Consider the following 13,658-nt stretch of genomic DNA (forward strand, 5'->3'; position numbering starts at 1 on the left):
TGCTGATAATAAGATATCACATATTAAATGCTTTATTCGAAAGACAACTAAAGGTTTTTGACAATCGTGAATTTATGTCATACAGACCAATTCTTGTAAAATCGAAAACAATGTACATTTTTCGACAAGTGACAATACAATTTGAGATAAACTAAAGATACTATTCATCTCTTTTTGTTTTAAGTATCATTGGAAAAAGAGAAAGCTGTGTCATTTTTAAATTCCAATTCTAAAGAAACGAAACAGTCCGTACAGGAAATGTGTGATGACGACTACTCATTTTGTTGGAATAATCAAGGAACATGTCTGGTAAGTGTTGATACATTTTTCTGCCATGTATTTATATACATATAACCATGACATATTATTACTGGATGAGCATGTATACTCAACGATTCCTTTTCAGTCAACTGGCCAGTTCATCTTTGGGAGAATTATATTTTTGAATATATCTTGATAAATAGAATTATATGTCCGTCAAAACAAAAGTGTGTTCGTTTAAAAACGAGTGTATACATGAAAGGAGAAAAAGCTAAGACCGAGAAACGCCGTTTGGTAATTTACTTTTTTTAGTGGTCTTTTTCAGTATGAAGATGCTTTTGAGTACAGATGTGATAAATGCTCGATCTTCCAGTCGTGTTATGCAGACTACTCAACTGGAAATTTTCATGGCAACACCAACAATTGCAACGATTGGGCACCAAGTTTCTGCCACAGTAAGTAGATATATATATAAAATGGGAGAAATCAAGGAAAAGAGAATTAAAGAGAAAATTATAAAGAATTAATAAAAAAAAAGCATTAAAAATCAAAGAATGTAGAATGCAGAAGTGAGGATAGTCCATCTAGATCCTCGGCATACTGAATAATTTTGCCCGGAATTAAAAATAAAATGAGATTTGGTTAACAGAAACAAAATTGATACAAAACTAACCTTCATCAGCTGCATTTAACTACAACTGGATTAGAATCGATATTTTACCGATGCTTGATTCTCTCAAATCCTGTATGTATACAAACTAAACATAACTGAGGGAATTCCACAAATAAGAAAGATCGCGTTCTTCAGTTACATCTTTGATATATACCATATACCGGTAATCAAACATTTAAAGTCGTATGAATGCTGTACTGTGTGATCCTAAAGAGTGTTAGAAGTTTGTTATTCAAATTTCTTAATATATTGTATTTTACGTAGGAAGTTGAACCATCTACATGTATCAAATTGTACTTTTAAATAACAAAATCTCGATCTATCTATCTATCTTCAAAATAGTCGACCAGTAGTCAGAACATATTATGTGCCCATGTAGCGTGGCATACTCTGTCGTTTTAATAGTTTGAGAAATTCAATGATATTTTGTGAATAACCGGATAAAGAAAAGCAAATATGAATAAGCTTGCTTACTACTGCTGTTCCAAAATTAAAACATTTCAGTTGGATAAAGCACCAAATTTACACACACAAATATAAAACACATGCCTTTCGATAGAAAACCGCCAAAATATCCACTCGCCAAAATTTTCCAATGTACGATACATTTTTGTGTATCTTCCTGCAAGCTTTCACCCCTTTAACTAGCACTTGACACTCTAGTACAATACAAGAAGGTTCGATCGTCACACTATAACGACCTGACATCATTGTAATATTTGTCAATGAACGTTAACGTGCACCAGTTCATAATCATATTATTTCAAACAAAGAAAATGGCGGTAAATGATGACTATTGGTGGCCTTAATCTGTTTTCTACTCTTTAATCGGGTTGTCATATCATTGAAAAATTCCTTATTTCCATTCTCAATTTTGATAAATTATCTTTCAGATGTTCCAAGTTTTAAGCAGGGGAAAGGATCGTTTGTGATTCTTATGGTTCAGACGTTTATAATACTGCTGCTGATTATCACAATCGTCATTGTGTGCGTGAAATGCAGAAAAATAAAACGTCAGAAAATATCAGACATCAATGAAAATGATGCTGACACAAAAAATAATGGTATATACATACTGAATATTTATGTTCAATAGTCAATTACACATTAGCGACAATTTTCAATGGTTAGCTTGATTCATTATTAGACGGATGTGTAAACTAGATTATCCTAATTATGCCACTCTTTTTTTTTTAATTTTAGAAATTGTGAACCTGGTACGTTACAATCACCATTGATCACAACTTTATAATTTTTTTTTCAAATTAATACCGTTACGCATTTCAGACATATACAATTATAAAAAGACACTACAAATACTTATGATTCCTTCGTATACTACAACATGTACAACTATGAAATTGAATGACGTTTTTTTTTTTTTATGCATTGTGACGTGTTTATACGGAAATAAAATATGATATTTGAATGCATCAAAAACAAAATCTGAGCCAAAAAGTAGAACTTTAGCATTGTATTTAATTACTAGATGTAAATTCATTTCATTGTCCTTAAAATTTAGAGGTTTGATTGGTCTAAACGAGAGGGTAACATTCAATTCATTGTCACCCGCTCAGCCATGTTATAGAATAAATTAACACCCTCGTGGTATTTTACCCTGAAGTATAATGATTTAAATTGTTACGGCTGATAGCATGTACAGTTAAAGCTTTTTATTATATACGTAAACTACATATGCTCTTGGAATGACTCTCAGTTATTGTCGGCTAATCAAAAGTACGAGTTCTGATCGATTCTTATGAAAAAAGTAAAATCACAAAAATACTGAACTCCTGGAAAAATTCAAAACGGAAAGTCCCTAATAAAATGTCAAAATCAAAGAATAAAACACATCAAACGAATGGACAACAACTGTCATATTTCTGACTTTGGTACAGGCATTTTTAAATGTACAAAAGTTTGTGGATTGAACCTGATTTTATAGCGCTAAACCGCTCACTTTTATGACAGTCGCATAAAAAAAAAAGATACATGCTGGGTAATTGTTATACTATACTATGATTATAATTAGGTCATACTTTATTTTTAACATTTATTAACCATTATTGTTTTCGTCACAGACACAAAGTTGTCGAAGGAGACCAAGAGAGGCGAGGGCCAGGTCTACTATGATGCTTCAAACGGTAGGTTTAAGTTGAGACAGAAACGCAACATTCAAATATAAGTACAATATACAGTAACATATACAATCTGTATAATAAATACTGGAAAATAAATGCAAATATGTTTTATGATTTATAGAGAAATATTTTATGTTGCAAAATTCTTTAAAAAGGTTGGGTGGGAAAAAAAACAACGAAAACTGCACACGTCATATCTAACTTTTTTTTATAGATCGCACAGATATAAAACGCCAACCGGAAGCTTGGAAAGAGACTGTCGTAGTTCCGGATGAGGATTACCCCATACCGGCTCACAATATAAAACGAAACCAAGTGGCTCCTGGTAGAACAAAGACATGTTAGTTAACAATAAATCAATTTCGATAGGAAATTTACAATTTATTTTGAAAGTAAACTAAATTCGTGTGATTGTTCTTCAATATAGAAGCAAGAAAGAATTTGAAATGAGATTTGATTTTTTTTAAAGTAAGAAAACTTCTTAAATTTTGTGATCCCCAAAACAGCAGAATATCAGTACGTTCAAGGCAAATCTTTTACTAAGGGAATCGCTCTGTAAGTTTATGTTCAGTGAACAAAATTTATATCTTACTATTGTCAATTTAGAGTTATGTAATATTCTTCCATTTTAGATAACTACATGGATGATAACTTTGAAGATCAACAGTCGGTACCCCCAGTAAGTACTGAATATAGACAGACTGGTAATAGGAGATATGTCACGACTCCGAGGTATGGTCGGAATGGCGAACAACGGACACATTACCATGATACTGGGAATGCCATAGAAGTTCACCAAAATGTGCGTGCATCTGACCAACCAATAATGGTCCAGGAAACCCACAACACCGTATCAAATATACCACAACAAAACCAAGTTGCCTACCAACAACGGCAACCAGTTCAAACTGTTGTAACCAACAGTTACAATCCACCACAACAAAATATTCAACAACAAGCAGCACCACTACAAATCGTCCAACAACCAACAATGATTCAGGCACAACCAAATCTACAGCAAAACATGCCACAACAATTTTTGACAACCAATCAACAACCTGCAACAAATTTTCAACAACAACAGAATGTACCACAACTCCAACAACAACCAACGATGATGGCAGTTCAACTCCCACAGATCACAAATCAATATCTACCATCCGTACAACCTCAACCTGTTATTGGAAATGCTACAACCCAACAACCACAACAGGATTATAGTTCAGGATTCGTAGCCAATAACCCTGTTTTACAACCACAAGGAGGCATTCAAAATGGTGTCCAGAACACCGAGTTTCAATAAAATATTGATTGTTGGAAATCTCGCAATGCGCGCGTAACTGTCATATTTTGAGAAAATCATAAATGTATATTCATTGAAGACGTAACTACACGTATAAAACGTTTATTAATTCATTTTATTTTTACAACCACGAGTTATGAAACTCAATGTATATAACGTGTATTTTAAGAATTGTAGCTATGCACATATTTTAACATGTTCTTTGTTATAAGTTGAAACAAAGATTCATTCATTCAATGACATGTGTCTATTAATTTGTTTGCTTTCTTAGATGTTGAATTATTTTTTCTGTCATTTGATTGCTATTTCTATAATGTTAATCATCACTTTATATTGAAATTTGCTAAATGTCTTTGAGCTTTTCATTTTGCCATTTTACTACGGACTCTCCGTTTTGAATGTTCCTCGAAGTTCGGTATTTTTACTTTTGATATGTGTATGAACAGTCAACCGATTTTTAAAAGAAGGGAAAGAGTTCCTGGAGAGAACCTTATGTAGGCGAACTGGTTGTTCTAGTCAGTCAAACGTAGGTGTTGATATGCAAGCGAAACAACAGATGAACCAATTAGTGAACTATGCCACGAAGACTTCATCGATTCAAGTCGATTCAATCTAGCCGAAACTCTTATCAACAGTAGTAAGTTTCAATCAAATTGAAGTCTGAGTGCCGAAAAAGAAACACCGGCCTTCCGCAGGGAAATTGACAGGGGGTAATCCTATCGTACAATGAAAATTTAAAATAAATGTATCTGTTATTACATAAATATATTAACTGTTTACCAAGCATTGTTTTCATTTGCAATACGAACAACACAATTACTCATAGGGCTTTATATGCTGAAGCGGTTTTGTTTGTACTATTGTATTACTTTAGGCAACAATAGTTTATGGATGGTCAGGATTATAACACTATTTAGAATTTTTCGAAGACAAAGCAAAGTAATAAATATAAATTATGAACTTAAAAAAAAAACATAGCCGTTTTCATGTGCGATAACTTGAATCAATTCATTATTTTTTTGTGCATATGCAACACTGCCTCAAAATGAGCTCCGCATACATTGTAATTTGGAACAGTATGGCCAGCATAAGCTAACCACAGAAGGTAAACAAAATTAGTAAATTTATAAATGATAAGTAAATAAACTCATCTTATATACCATACTTAAAATTTTATACGTCAGTTGCGTGCCTTTGAAAGACTCAAAGGTGACTAAAAATTAAAATACCAAATAAATTACGAAGTCCAAGGATTTATATAATCTGAACATGCCACATCTGTATAAGACACGGGGGTGGTATAAGATGATTATTAATCATGTTGATAGAAACATTCTTCTGCAATATGACACATATTTGGAATTTTTATATTTATAGAGTCTGTAGGATGCATTTGTGTCAGTTATTTTTAGAGGCAGGTTTTACCGGCCTTTTTTTGGGACGGAGTCTGTGAAGTATGTAGGCCAATCTTTTTGAGGTATTTTTATGTCAATAACGCATGTAAAATGTTACTTAAAAGTAAGAGTCATCTAAATAAAGAGTTTACCATAGAGATTCAATAAATATATTACGCAGTTTGACTGTTTTTAATTCAAAAAACAAATAAAATTCACACGTACGCGACATAAACGAATCCACGATAGACTGCGATGTGCGAGCCATCTATATGAACTATGGTATTATCGCCCTGATATTCTGTCCGTTACGTCATATGGAAGGAGGTACAGAACGAATACGCGGCTTTCGCACTGAGGACAATGTAAAACGCTGAATTTTAAGTAAAGCTAGCGCTTTTACCTACAGAACGCTGAAATCTCAATATTTGAAAGTCAAGTATGTATAAGAACCGAAACAATTGGGAGGTGTGTGGTCAAAAGGAAAGTTAAATATATCAAAATCCACCTAAGGGCTACTTTGCCCGAGGGAGTTTAAACCTAAGTTTTTTTGTAATTTGTATATTTACGAACTATTTTAAATGATTAATTGTTGGTTGCCAATAGCAAATATGTCATGCATGTTCAGGACGATAACAAATTAACAATAAATAAAATACGTATGTCCTGTAAAAGTCCGTTCAGGATGAAAATCGGCAAATTTAACTGCCACTGGCAAATGAGGGTATTTTGAATAGGGACAGAAATGTTGCCTTGCATAAAAACAACGAGTTACTGCAGGGTTCTTAACGTGAAGAGAGCTTGGTACTCTTTCTACACGCCTCATTCTGACTAGACTTCGCTGCGTACTTGTACTTTGATCAAAGTTGATTGTCGTGCGATAACTCAAAAATACGGAACTATCACAAAAAAGTCCCGTTTCCTTATTAATATTCGATATTTAAAAAAAGACGTGGACTTAGGACCCCTAATGGAGCTACATATTTGATAAATGCATATACGTTTTACAAGCATCAGTCCAAACAATGTCTAAGAAAGCATCCATTTAACTTCAAGGGGTTGGAATGGATGTTGTTTTGTCAGAACTTTTTCTTCTCAAAGAATTTTCTTTTCTTTTTCCATGCTATCAATTAAATTATTTTGTTCAAAATTTAACAGTTAAAGGTATGGGGAAAATCTTGATTCAGAATTTTTTTCTCCATCAAATTGGTAAAAAAAAAAAGCATTCCCCAAACCCCACTTGATGTTAAATTGTCGCCCCCATAATTTCAAATTCATTGATCTGTACCGGAAAAATGTACCATTATAGAAACCCCTCGTGAGCATACAAGTCAAAATTCATTTCAAATCACGATTTCAAAATGCCGACACCTACAATTGGATATATAGGCGCTTAATGTACAGCGGCAACTATTTCATAAATTTCATAAACCAGAATGTTAACGTTTACTTTATTTGACTTTCAGTGGCGTAGCAAGGCCTTTTATAAGTGTAGTACGAACCTCGACGAGGGGTCTGAATGAACCCTGATGCTCACGGCAGATGACCCCTGTGTAGAGGACGAAACCCCTGGAGCCTCACGTGTTATCTTGAAAAAGATACCATTTATGTACGTCATTCAAAATTCATCATTAGAAACATACTTGGTCGGTTGAAAACAAAACTTTTCTACATAAAAGATGATGTCAGCTTCCCCAGCCAGTTGTGAACTTTCCATTTCTATGTAGCAACATTCCAATAGAACCTGCATATGGAACTACTTACATATCTCCTAGTTGATACGATATTTCCGAACTATTTTCCTGCATGATTTCCTTGAGTGTGGTTGCTTCTTACAAGGAATCTATTAAATCAAGAGTTCCAAGTGGTGAAGTTGAAAGCCAATGATCCCTTCGAAAATTTCAAGTTAAGATCGCTATCATGAGTTGGTCGACTGTTTCACTGATGACGATTGACATGTTCCATTTTTGTTACCACAATTCCGTTCTCTTTTCCTTGAATTTGACCTACCGAATTAGACTTATCACAAAGTTTTTACTTGACATGAGCAACACGACGAGTGCCACATGTGGAAAACGGATTGCTTACCCTTCTGGAGCACCTGCAATCAGCCCTGTTTTAGGTGGGATTCGTATTGCCTACTTATTACTTTTCTATGCTGTCTTTTATGTACTGTTGTTAATCTTTTCGTCGTTTTTTATCTTTTGTATATAGATATAAGAAGATGTGGTATGAGTGCAAATAAGACAACTCTCCATCTAAGTCACAATTTATGAAAGTAAACCATTATAGGTCAAAGTACGATCTTCAACACGGAGCCTTGGCTCACATCGCAAACCAAGCTATAAAAGGCCCCAAAATTACTAGTATAAAACCATTCAATTTTGAAATGGCATTTTCAGTTTGTTTTCAACTGATGAGTTTGGATGTACCTTTCGCCTCTCTTTAAAAGTATAATTTGGGATTTTTTTTCATGTTGATCACATTGTATTGATTTGAAATCTAATGGTATTTTGTTACGGAGAAAAATGTCTCAGTGATATTGTTTGCCATAAATTACCGGATAATAAAGGCCTTTTCCCCTGAAGAAGAATCTCAATTTGAAAAAAAGATGGCATTAAATTATTCCCAAACAAAACTTTTTTCCCAAACAATGCAGCCTCAGTAGAAATTGTGGATGAATACAAACTGAAAAACACTATTTAAACATTTTTCAGGCCTAAATTTACTATATGTGCAGATTTCAGGGTCTATTTAGTATCATCACTGGCGATAAGGGGTCTTATTTCAAACGAGGGTTACCTCTTCAAAGGGTGTCTGCAAATTGAAGTTCCAGTCAAATTCATGGTTTATTATAAATTTCCCAATTTGATAAAAATGACACATATTTTCCCAATAAAAAAGGTTAGAAGTAGTTTTGAAAAAAGTCAACAATATCACTGTGTCTAAACCAGTTTCTTAGGAGTATGCTTAAACGATGATGTTAGGCTATTCAATCAATCGACCAACAAAAATTAAAAACATCTTTATATAAAAAAACATGTTCTAGAAATTATTTTTATTTTTTATTATTTTTACACCTTTTTATGGGAAAATTTCGTTAATGGACGCATGAAATCACGAATTTTCGTAGATGGTTAGATGTCACACAAAAATGCAAGCCACACTTATTGTATCCCAGCAGACAAAAAATTACTTTAAACAATAGTAATCTGATTTGAATATTCACAGTAGATTCAAAGTTTTACAGGTAATGACAAAATATACAATATCAAGGATTTGTATACTTAAACAGTTCCTTTAATATATTTGAATCAATATATTTTCCCCTCAAAAATTCATGTGCACGCCCTGGCGTTTTGACGTTAACGTAGCTACGAGCCTAACTTTATTTTGCCTTTTTTAAATGGTCGTCATGCTATCGATAAAAAATTAAAACAAATCGGTAAAAATTACATGTGTCCGAAGCGCTTTTCTGGATCGACCTTCATCAGGAACGCTTAAAGCCGAATATTTGAAGGCCAACAATTTATAAATACCGAAATACATAAAATAGTCGATAAAAGGTTAAAGATGATCGTTCAACATGTGCATTCAAAGATTTTATCTATCAACATGATTGCAGATAGTATGAAGTCGTAAAGCAAATAAAACAAAAATCAAATCAAATTTGATCGAATACACGTGTTTTGAATCATTTTATTGCTTAAAGTTCAGTGGAAAATATATACATACTCAACCCTACCATACTATTTGGTCAGTTTTCACTGTTACTCCTTAATAATGGGAACTGGGAAACCCAACTAGTTCTGAGTTATTTATCTGAAACGCTAAGCTTATGTTAGAGATTTTTTAAAACGTCTATAAACTTGTTTGATGCAGGTTTAAAAAGGTTTAAAATAATTTTTTACTCAATAAATGCAAAACCTTAAAAACTTCAGGATACTGTTATCACAACTGATGTCCAATTTATTTCAAAAAATCATTTATTTTGCAATTAAAAATGTTTTGATATATTTCTTGCTTTTTTATTCCTAACTAAGAATGATCTTAATCAGAGCCAGTTTTTTGTTTTAAAATGAATTTTCCGCTTTTGAGAAATATTTATTTTGTTATCCAATTTCCACCGCTTACAATTGTGCTTTCGGTTTTATTTTATACATTCACTTTAAAGTAACGGTAACTGTTCATTTCATTATCATTTCTTTTCGTTTTCGTTCGTTTCGTTCCGCTTTTATTCCGTTTCGCACTTTAAGGTACTCCTCTTTTCGCCAGTTTTCTGTTTTTGATATTTTAATAAAAAATAAAAAAATCAAACTTTAAAGCGAAATAATAAAAACTGCACAGTAAGTTTAGCACTTTTAAGTTTGATCAAATATCTTAACTTAGTCTTTTAAATTTAGAAATGATATTTAGAATTTCAAAATTTAATTATTTAGTGAAAATTTCAAAATTTCAAAAATATTTTTAAAAAAACGATTTTTTGAATTTCAAAATATTAATCATTTAGTGAAAATTTCAAAATTTCAAAACTTTAAAAAAAAATTGGAATTTTGATAATTTAAAACATTGATAAAAATATTTTTTTTATTATTGATAAGTGTTACACGGACCATAATGGTTTTGCTGCAAATGGAAAAATGTTCTTTTAAAAATAGGGTCATTCATGTAAGTGAAAATCAAATACTTTCTGAAAATAAACCCGACTGATTATTGCTCTAGGGGAGGAATAAATTACTGAAGAATATCTTAATTCTATGAAACTGATAAGGATAAGCCTGGACATAATATGTTGACTACATGATTAAGTAAAGTAGAAATTGCAAATTACCGCATGAAAGATTAATCTTTAATATATCTCAGTTATCATTTTCTATATAAAATAAGTACACAATATTTGTATTTATTGTATTAATCATAGATAAACCACTTATATCACTCGGCCACGAAGGCTCCCTCAATCAATTGGATCGAATCAAGACTCACCTATAATCAACATCAGTTTCAAAGCAAACAAAGCAAAACAATAGCTTATTTAATAATGCAACTACAAGGAATATATAAAACGTGTATCTTGAATATTATTAAGTATACAACAAAAGTACATAACTATATCTAAAAGTACATGGTAATATATTGATATAAGGTTGTTCGGTTCTTTTATTCCTGAATTTTTGCCAGATACTTTGAATCCTCTGGTCTTATTCATGTAGTGCCATTAACAAATTTCCCACGCAATCCCTACTTTTCTTTTTATAATTTTATTACTAGTACATATAGTTTAATATGGCTAATATCTCGAAAACAAGCACATGGACCCTTCATTTTTTTCTGTTATTTTTTAGATCTTTACTTTATTTATATACTATCAATTTATAACAGTCTTTTAAAAAGCTTGTTATTTTGAAACAGAGCAGCGAACATCCATAATTGGACAGATTTATCCGAACAAACCTAGAATGTAACAAACTCCATCGTAAATAAGTTTACACACACGCCTAAACATTGAGGTTTTCCCTTTGATAAAGCGATTGTCGGTATTAGCAATCTCGTTAATAATGTTGTCCGCTTTGGTCGGGTTGAACAGGCAGTTTTTCACTGTGTTTCCATTTTGATCTGTAAAATCTGCAAAAAGTGTAGATGAGGTGGTTTGTAAAAAATTCTGTATTGTGTAAATAAAAACTGAGGAATCGGCTTTGTTTTCACCTATAAATCCCGCGGACCATCCTTCTTTACGGAGGTCGCCCTTCGCACCTGAGGAATCGCAGCATACAGCTGTCCAGTAGTGACTAGGTATATTGACTCTTCCATCACTGATGGACTTATTTTTACTATGTAGAACGCCAGTAATGAAATAACGTCTTGCTCCTACAAAGTTACAATATTTTTTTTGAGATGTTATACAGAGTGGTTTCAAAAACATTCCATATTCCTTGATTAAATGCAGGAACTTGGGGTGCAATATTGGTTAAAGAATTTGTTGCTTTTCTACAGTCTTCAGTTTCGCAATGGTATAGCTGTGGATTCAAATGTCCCCTATCATAACCGCTACGTGTGTAATCGACATTTACTGCTGGTCTCCTCCCGAAAGTGTCTATATTGTTGTTTGCCATGCTTATGGCTACCATACTTGGATCAGTTTTGTCGGAAAGTTGAGGCTCAACAAACCAACCATTATAGCGACTGCCGATCCTATCAAAGGATAGTGTGTATGCGCTATAGTACGGAATTCTGTTAGTTGTGTCATATTCAGTAGCGTAATAATATTGGTTTCCGAGTCGTTGACAGATTTGGGTTGATCCGACCAGTCCTTTCAATGTTGGTGCAGTATTCTGGTAGAAAAATCTATCTTTACATCTTGTAAAATTTGGAGATACTTCTGATTTCACAAAATTAAAGGGTAGGATAATCACAACGAATCCAAATATATGTATCATTGTGTACAATATAAAGTCCGACTGAAAAAAAAACCCGCCAATAAGAATATTTGATATTTTGAACATTGATACATAAAATACAATAAATCAGTATTTAGTTATATTATTATTTTAATTAAATCTTCAGTACTTTGTACACAGTCAATTTTGGTTTTGTTGTTTTTAAAAAAAGAAAAGAAGATAAGTTGGGAATACATCACTATAACAGTCTCTTCATGTTAAAGACGTAGAGGAAGTGATGCAGGTAATATCTTGAAAGGTAAAATTATATCTCAGATACTTTCCTCTTTTCACAGCTTCTGTACATTTCACGTTTTGCGATCTGATAAAATGATTACTAATTTAAGTATTTTTCTCTATTTTAAAAAGTTATGTTCGCTTGAGTGCGTTTCAACAAGAATACTTATTGCATAATTGTTTTTAACATTGTACATGTTTTGTTTCTAAATTTGGAGAAAAGTAAATTTATTTACCTATGATAAACTGTGTCACTTCATTCACTTTGTTTCGCTACGAGGCTAATAATGTGAAGAAAGCACCATATCTTTTTATATATTAACCGATAGTCACATGCATAGACTGATGGTTATTAATCTTAATCTGTGGGGGCATTCTGTTGTGAATATTTACGTAGGAAGATAGTTCTACGAACACAAAGGACTTCGGTGAAGATGGCTTCTTGGAATTTAATTTCTTCAAACAGTACGATTTGTACGACAAAATGTACTCTTCAACCTGAAAAGTTTTAAATATCGGGACGCTTCTTACAGTTTAAGGAATACTTGAACCAAATTGATTCTTTTCGCTATTTCATCAGGTTCTTTATGTATTTTTAAAATACAGATTTTCCTTAGACAAAATAATGAATATTGTCATTGCCTTTTTCAAGACTGTTTATAATTCGTTTTCATTTATAGTGTTTTACTAATGCGAGGTATTCCTAGAATCATCACCTTTTTTCAAAGAAAGAGTCACATTTGTGAATATAATCTTCTGTGTTGACGTGCAATATCATTGTAATGGTCATAATCATAAGTTGACTGTTTTTCAAAACTTAGAATTTTTCAGAATCTAAAGAAATTCTACCCCTGGAATAGATAACCAGAGATGTGTTTGGCAAAACCATTCGGAATTTTGGATCCTCTTTGTTCTCCAACTTCGTACTTTATTTGGCCTTTTCAACTTCTTTAGTTGGCGCTCCACCGAGGAGTATTTTGAAACCAAAACGCACGCCTTGCGTTCAAAATTCAAATCTTGGTATCTATGATGGGTCACTTTGGTGTTCACATAAACAACTTGTATCAATATTATGCTCATAATTATAAATCAACTGTTTTAAATACGAAACTCTATTCCGAAATAATAATGTTTTTTTTACTTTAGGGATAGATAACACGAAGCCGCTTTTGGCAAAACATTTCGGAATTTTGTGATCTCATGCTCTCCAAC

The 13,658-nt window shown here is 32.6% G+C and overlaps 1 long non-coding RNA gene across 1 annotated transcript; it reads right to left on the reverse strand.

The window, feature by feature from the left end:
- Positions 1-10,791: 10,791 nt before the first annotated feature.
- Positions 10,792-12,719, reverse strand: LOC134699266 (uncharacterized). Its single transcript, XR_010103541.1, has 2 exons — positions 12,683-12,719; positions 10,792-11,640 (listed from the first exon to the last, which is right to left on the reverse strand). It is a non-coding gene; the product is annotated as an uncharacterized LOC134699266 (long non-coding RNA).
- Between the last annotated feature and the right edge of the window lie 939 nt (positions 12,720-13,658).

This window comes from Mytilus trossulus, unplaced genomic scaffold, assembly GCF_036588685.1.
Source record: "Mytilus trossulus isolate FHL-02 unplaced genomic scaffold, PNRI_Mtr1.1.1.hap1 h1tg000050l__unscaffolded, whole genome shotgun sequence".
In the NCBI taxonomy this organism is placed as follows: Eukaryota; Metazoa; Mollusca; class Bivalvia; order Mytilida; family Mytilidae; genus Mytilus; species Mytilus trossulus.